This window comes from Sciurus carolinensis, chromosome 9 (assembly GCF_902686445.1).
Source record: "Sciurus carolinensis chromosome 9, mSciCar1.2, whole genome shotgun sequence".
In the NCBI taxonomy this organism is placed as follows: Eukaryota; Metazoa; Chordata; class Mammalia; order Rodentia; family Sciuridae; genus Sciurus; species Sciurus carolinensis.
Window position 1 is genome coordinate 110,405,549 of NC_062221.1, and position 7,058 is coordinate 110,412,606.

The following is a 7,058-nucleotide window of genomic DNA, read 5'->3' on the forward strand; positions in this document are numbered from 1 at the left end:
GTCTGTGGGAGACTGCGTTCTAGTGACAGACTGTTAATTTGTTTCTTCAGCTTGGTTTCCAGTGGTATATTCTAAAGAGTTAAAGTATTTTCATAATCAGGGCACCTCATTATTAAGAAGATGGCTTTAACTAATTTCATCCACTTATTCTATTTTTGCGAATCATTATACTTGGGCTTCCTTGCAATTATAAATATTTCTAGTTATTAGAATGCTTCTTCTGGACTTTCCTAGCACCAGGAAATCACCTATGTTCTATGAAAACAGCTGGACACTGACATAGCTTTCGAACACTCCTTGTCTTTCTTCATTTTTAGTGGAATGTTCCTTTCCTGGAATGATTAGGGTTTGATTGTGCACAGCATCCTCCCGGCCAAATGCATCCTTAGTATTTTGTGTAATTACAAGTGCATAAATGTATATAAAAATTATTGCTTATAAGCATCACAACAGCACATGTACAGTTCATACCTTGCACTTTCTTTCTGTGTCTGATTAAAATACATAAATGCCATTCCAATTGGCTTCAGAAAGTTTCGAAGATACTCCATAAGATCAAAATTTAGTGATTGCTTTCTCAAAAAAGGATAAAAGTCTCTTTTGCTCACCCTGTGTATGAGGAAATGTCATTATAAAACTTCATTAATATGTAAATTGCAACATTTTGATTAGTGCTTGCAGACCCCTTTTGTTAAGAAAAAAGACGGAAGGAGCTAACCAGATTGCAATAATTTACATAATAAAAACTCAGTGGTGGCAATGCCACCAAGTAAAGAACCTAAAGAAAGCTAGAACGTCTTTTTAAAACAGCTTAATAAAGTATCAGAATCACAAAGTACAAAAGAAGAGAAAATATTTTTCTTTTAACTGACAAACTCTATTTCAGGGGGAAATTATAGGTACTACAGATTATATTAGGATGATAGGATTGAACATATTGAAAATATTCATATTTTTCAAATTTAGAAATACATGTTCACTAGTGTGGACAGAATTAAAAGTGAAATGTAGACATCAAGTAATGATAGATGATCGTGATAGATGATAGCTTAAAGGAGTCTTCTGTTTGCTGCAGAAATACCTCTTGCTCATTTAAGTGATCAAAAGTCATATTGCATTTTGGTGTAAAAAATTTAAAAGCACTAATAAATAAAAAAATGTAAAAATTATATTTCATTTGATGATTCAGATTTTAGTATGTATTTTTTGGTGCTTTGTAATCTAAGGGATATTTTATGATTAGATTATGAAAAGAGAAAAAACTAAACAGGAAAACTAAACTATTCTCTTTCTATTTTGGTAGCAGGTGCTTTTCTTGGGCATTTAAAGAGGACAACAAATTTTTCACACAAAATATTTCATATAATACAATTAACAATTCACACAAAAATAATAGGTCACATTTTTCCTCTCTTCTTTTCCTTTAGTGAAATATATATATATATAAAATGAAATATATATATATATATATATACACATATATATAAAATTTCAGTATGTATTTCAGGGAACTGATGCTTGGATTTTTCAGATAGTTGACTTCCTTTCCATTTCACTTCTTATTTAATGAATATCATTTGATATTAGGTTAGTGGTATTATTACATTAAACCAAAAATGCAAAACTATGGCATAGGTGGAAATATATTGCTATGTGGAAGTGAAATGTAGAAATGCTAATTAGAATTTTTAAAGAATTTTTTTTCCTGAAGAAATTTGGTAAAAGAAACTTTGGATATGATAGAAAATATTGAGCAGGGCATGAGGATTTGTTAATGAATATGTCCTCCAGTTGAATCCAGCAAGGCAAAAATCATACTTGGCAACAGTAATGCATTTGTTGCTCAAAGGAGTCCTAGAATTGCCTTTAACAGCTGATTGCCACCTAGAAGGGAGGCAATTTGGGTCTCGACGCTTTATCTTTTGCAATGTTCTTGTCTTTAGTGTCATAGCAATTAGGTTACTACTAGAGAAACCTATTAATCATTTAAGTTACTGCTAAATTGCCTAAGTGTGTCGATTTGGAATCTTGGGGAGAAAATGGAAGATTAATGAGCTGCCCTCGGTTCGATGTGATAATCCAAAGCTAACTATCTGGTGCCTCAATGGTTTTACAGAGTTGACAATGTAAATTTTATCCTCTCTAAGTTCCACCTTAATATTAACCAGGAAATGGGGTAGGAGATTATACATAAATAAAGAAAGATAAAAGGAATATTAAACCTGATACATTAAAATATGACCCTTTGGCATGCTGAGCATTTGGAACTCAAGGACACTGGAAGGGCTCAAACATGAGACCTCTCTGAATTTTCTTGCCCTTCTCCATCAGCCACCACCAAACTTTTCTTCTAGCAAATCATAGAATCTAGATCTTCTCTCTCCCAAAGGAAGCCATAAAACCCAGGATGGTCACTGTTTTTCTTCTCCCTTTGCCCTGACTCTCACATTCTAAAAGGGTCCTGCCTCATATCCTGGAAGAAGAAATCCTACACAGAGAGGCCAAGGAGAATTGGAGTAGACAGGCCTGACTGAATCCCCCTTAGTTTATTCCAATAGATCATTATTTTCTGTTCAATCACATTTCTACATGAATATTTATTCTGTATCAAACCAAAACATTAAAAACACATAGTTGTCGTGGGTTTTTGAGTCTATTTCTGAAGGCTCTCATGTAATGTACAATTTTTATTAAATGAATGTATTATGTCTTCAATTACAGGAGAGATGGCCTTGCTCATTATGTTGGGGGAGGAAAGGGATCAAACTCCCTTTCCCTGTATCCAGCAACACCAACCAACGGAGATCTCTGTTCTATATGCACTTAAGTTAGTGTGGCCTAATATCTCATAGAAAGTGCAAGTGTTGTTCCCTTCATACTCACTAATGCAAATGTGTTGAGTTCTCCAAAGACTGTATTCACTTTCTGTGACTCAACACCTGCAAGTGGCTCCTACGGGTCACTTGGATTCTGAGTCTCTTTTAGTCCTGGTCTGGCACTATCTAGAGAATCCAGGACCAATGTTGGTTTGCTCAACTCTCAGGGAGGTTTTTATAATTATTTTATGCCCTGGATCTCCCAGTGCTAATAATTAAGTCTGGCTAAAATATCTTTTATGATGCCAAAAAATTCCAGTCACTTAGGTGACTGTTCAGAACAGAAGAAAGCAAAAGAAAACATTTAATAGATGAAAGACTATAGCCCAATTTATTCTCATTGAAAATAATCACTGAGATTATTCTGAGTATATTCTCTCTTTGAATGTATATAATGCTTTAAATGTATATAGTTTTGGAAGAATTTCATGTTATAATTTTGAAGGCATTTGCCCTTTGCTAGATTCTACTAGCAAAGAAATTCTACTATAATTGGTGTAATATTTAAGAATAGCAGCAGCATCTTTTTATTTCACTGAAGCAAAGGGCTATTTATTTTATTGGAAAAATAGTTCAAATGAAATAGTACTCCTATGGGAGTTTGTTATAGATTTAAAAAGAAAGAAAAAAGAAAACCTGTAGAAAATGTTGGGGTTTAGTGAAACTCTCACTATTTATCTTTACCTGCATTTTTGACATTTTAGCCACAAGAGAACTTTGAAAAAACTTTCATTCAGAGGAAATTACTCATAGGACTCAGAGCATGGTAAAACAAAAAGGCAAACTATGAAAGTAAATGAAAGCCCTACCTGCTCTAGCATCCTGACTTCCTAAGTCTTGTACATAGATCAATTGCTACTCCACAAGCAAATGGTGTAAGATAAAAATCTGAAAGATCACGGTTTGCTTTAAACATCTTTAGGACTACATCAGCTTGGATTTGCCCTATATATTTCTATATACTTAAAGAGGATTGCAGATTAATTAAAGTATTTGTAATAGCTACCACTAAGTCAAAACAAATCAACAAAACAACTAGTGGATAAACTCTTTTAACTGAATGTTAAAATAGTTCCTTATATGTAAAACAAATTTAATTGGATATGTATTTCTGTTTTAAACTTCAGCGTGTGTGTATAAGCACAAGTTGTGACATTTATGATGATTAAGTACAGAGTGAATATGTAAGAAATAGTGCTAGTATTCTGCTCTTCATCTTTGCTCAAATATTTTGTATTTCTTTGGGAGCATGGGGTCTTGATATATTAGAAGAATTATGGGACCAAGTTATGCTTTTATGTAAATCTTTTGTGATGTTCCAGCTGTAAATTATTACACGCTTCAAATAACAGGTAGTGTTTTCTATTATAATATAGCAACTATGTGAGAATAAAATTTGAATACAGATTTTTTTGACTCCCAAAGTTCTCATCTTAACTTCTATATTTATACTGCCACCAGTCTGGTTCTGTAGTGGTCCATCAGAAAAGCACAGAACCCCCACCCTTTCCTCTGGAGGGGAGGAAAATGTTTTTTTTTAAATGATTATATCACTTATTTATTTCTCAGCAGGTAATTTTTCTAGCTTCAATATTTTCCCCCTCAAAATTAAAGGAAAAAAAAAATCAAAAACTTTAAAACTGGATCACTTGGCCCTTTCTCTTCTTGTCTCCTCCCAGTTCAAAATGCTTGCATCTCTTGATGGCCAACATCCTCTTGGATCTGCAGTTTGGCTCAACGCATTCAAGTCTTAGCACAATCTTCTTCGTGGTTTTAGCCTTCTTGCGGAAAATTGGCTTGTCTGTCCACCATCGCCGCTCTGTTTCCGATCACAGCGCCTCTTTCCTTGGGCCTAAAGGGAATCTTCGCCCTTCTTATACTGGGTCACTTTGTGAGGCTGGTGCTTGCCACACTTTTTACAAAAAGTCCTTCGGGCTTTAGGTACATTGACCATCTTTACAGTAGAGGTGTCTACGCGATGAAAACCAGAGGTGTCGCGGCCGCAGTCTTAGCCTCACCACGCTCGCACCTAGGAAAATGGTCTTTTAAAAAATATTTTTTAGATATTGATAGACCTTTATTTTATTCATTTATTTATATGTGGTGTTGAGAATTGAACCCAGTGCCTCATACATGCTAGGCAAGTGCTCTCCACCACTGAGCTACAACCCCAGCCCCAAAATGTTCTTTTTCCTATACCCATTTAAGATATATTGCCCTGGGACCTACAAATAAGACTGGTAAATGATGGACTATAAAAAGGAAAATAAATAAGTTGATTAATGGGCGTAGTGTATTAGCATGAGATTACTCAGTGATACATAACTCAAGCTAGAACTGGAGCTTATATAGCATCTTAGCTAAGAAAAACAATTTTCTAGTGAAGCAACAAAAGAAATAAAAAAGGATTTTGAACTTTTAGGGCAACATACAAAAAGGCACTGATAGAAAATAGGGACTAGTTAGTATAATTTGTTATATGGATTCCTCTGGTGCCATCACTGGACCAGTGTCTAGGGTCATCTCCTCTGCTTAACAATGCGGAGTAATCCCAGCTACTCCAGAGGCTGTAGCAGGAGAATTGCAAGTTTAAAAAGACAGCCTGGGCAACTTAGTGAGACCCTGTCTCAAAGCACAAAATAAAAAGGCCTGGGATGTAGATCAGTTATAGAGAGCCATAAATTTAATTCCCAGGATCGGAAAAAAAAAAAAAAAAAAAAATTGCCTTGACTTTTCTAGTAGGAGGACAGTATTTCTCTGTGTGTTTCAAATATCAGGTTATAATGGCATATTTGGGGGTAACGTACTCTGAATGTCATCACTTCTTATCAGATCCTTACTTCTTTCTAAGATCTTAAATTTGTGGCCCTAATGAGAAGAGAGGATTTTGTAAGATATTTCAAATTAGTTTGTAATTTGCAGGTACATTTGTTTCTAGGTTAACTAAATCATTTGAGAATTACACATTATAGTAAGTGATTTGGTCATGACATTTCTCTGTTCTATAAAGTACATTGTCTCTGAAATGCTGTGATTATAATCTAAACCAACAATTTGTTAAAATTTTCATTATGCCTGTTAAATGTTATGAAAATGAAAAATATAATTAGCAGTAAAAATTAAACAAGTAGAATGTAATAGATGAATGGCATGAATAGAAATATTAATAACTTAAATGAGCTGACTTAATTTGCAATACTTTTCAAGGGAATGAATGGAGGATCATTTCTGGAGAAGATTTTTTTAATAGATGGAGGTGCAGTGCATCATTTCAGGAGTAGGTACAGGAATAGTGGGTAAGACAGAAGGGTAATTAGGTAATGCACAATTTTTGGCATTAACTGGATGACACAGCTTCTGAAGACTAGTTTGAAAAATTTAATTCTTGAAAATTATACTGTAGGTAGTGGAGGAGTCATGGGAAATTTCTAGTAGAGCAATGATAAAAAAGGAGAGTCATGTATAAGAATATTCTAATAACTATTTATGGGATGTTTTGAGATAGGAAAAATCATGTCAGATAGTTTAGAGCTCACAATTTATTCAAGAATATTCTCCTAAAACAACTGCACATTTAGCAAGTAAATAATGCATGCATGATAATGACTTCTTATCATGAAGTACATTGTATGGGCTGAAAGAAGTGACATCATTCTTCAGCCATCCTGAGGACTTTGCCAACACTTTTGTAACAAATGACAGGTTAACAAGAGAAGAAGCATGACACATTTATTTAAGCAAAGTTTGGCCTAACATAGGAGACTTCAAATTGAAGACTCCAAGATACATGAGAAAATGTCATAGTCAATGAAGCTGGGAAAGCCATCTAGAAATGTGATTGGACAGAAAGGGTATGATCTACTAGAAACAGACTGAGTGGAAACCAAGTGAGGCCTGTCTGTTTAGGTTCTTCTTGACCTCTCTGTTATATTATCTCTTCCTCCTGGGTATGAACAGGACCCAGGTGGAATGAGGGTCTTGTGACTGACTACTAACAAGGGTAGGTTAGAGAATTTCCTTATGGATGGTTCTTACACATAAAGGCAGAGGCAGGTTAGATCAATAGCTAGTTCTCACAGTTAACTTTGGGAAAAGGAGCTCTAGTTTCTATGACCTGCCTTCCTTGGAGAAGAATAATTAGTTTCCATGACTTCCATTGGGGAAGAATGAGGGACAAGAGAC

General features: G+C 34.7%; 1 pseudogene; it reads right to left on the minus strand.

Moving 5' to 3' along the window:
* Positions 1 to 4,415: 4,415 nt before the first annotated feature.
* LOC124993334 (60S ribosomal protein L36a-like) lies at positions 4,416 to 4,830 on the minus strand (annotated as a pseudogene).
* Between the last annotated feature and the right edge of the window lie 2,228 nt (positions 4,831 to 7,058).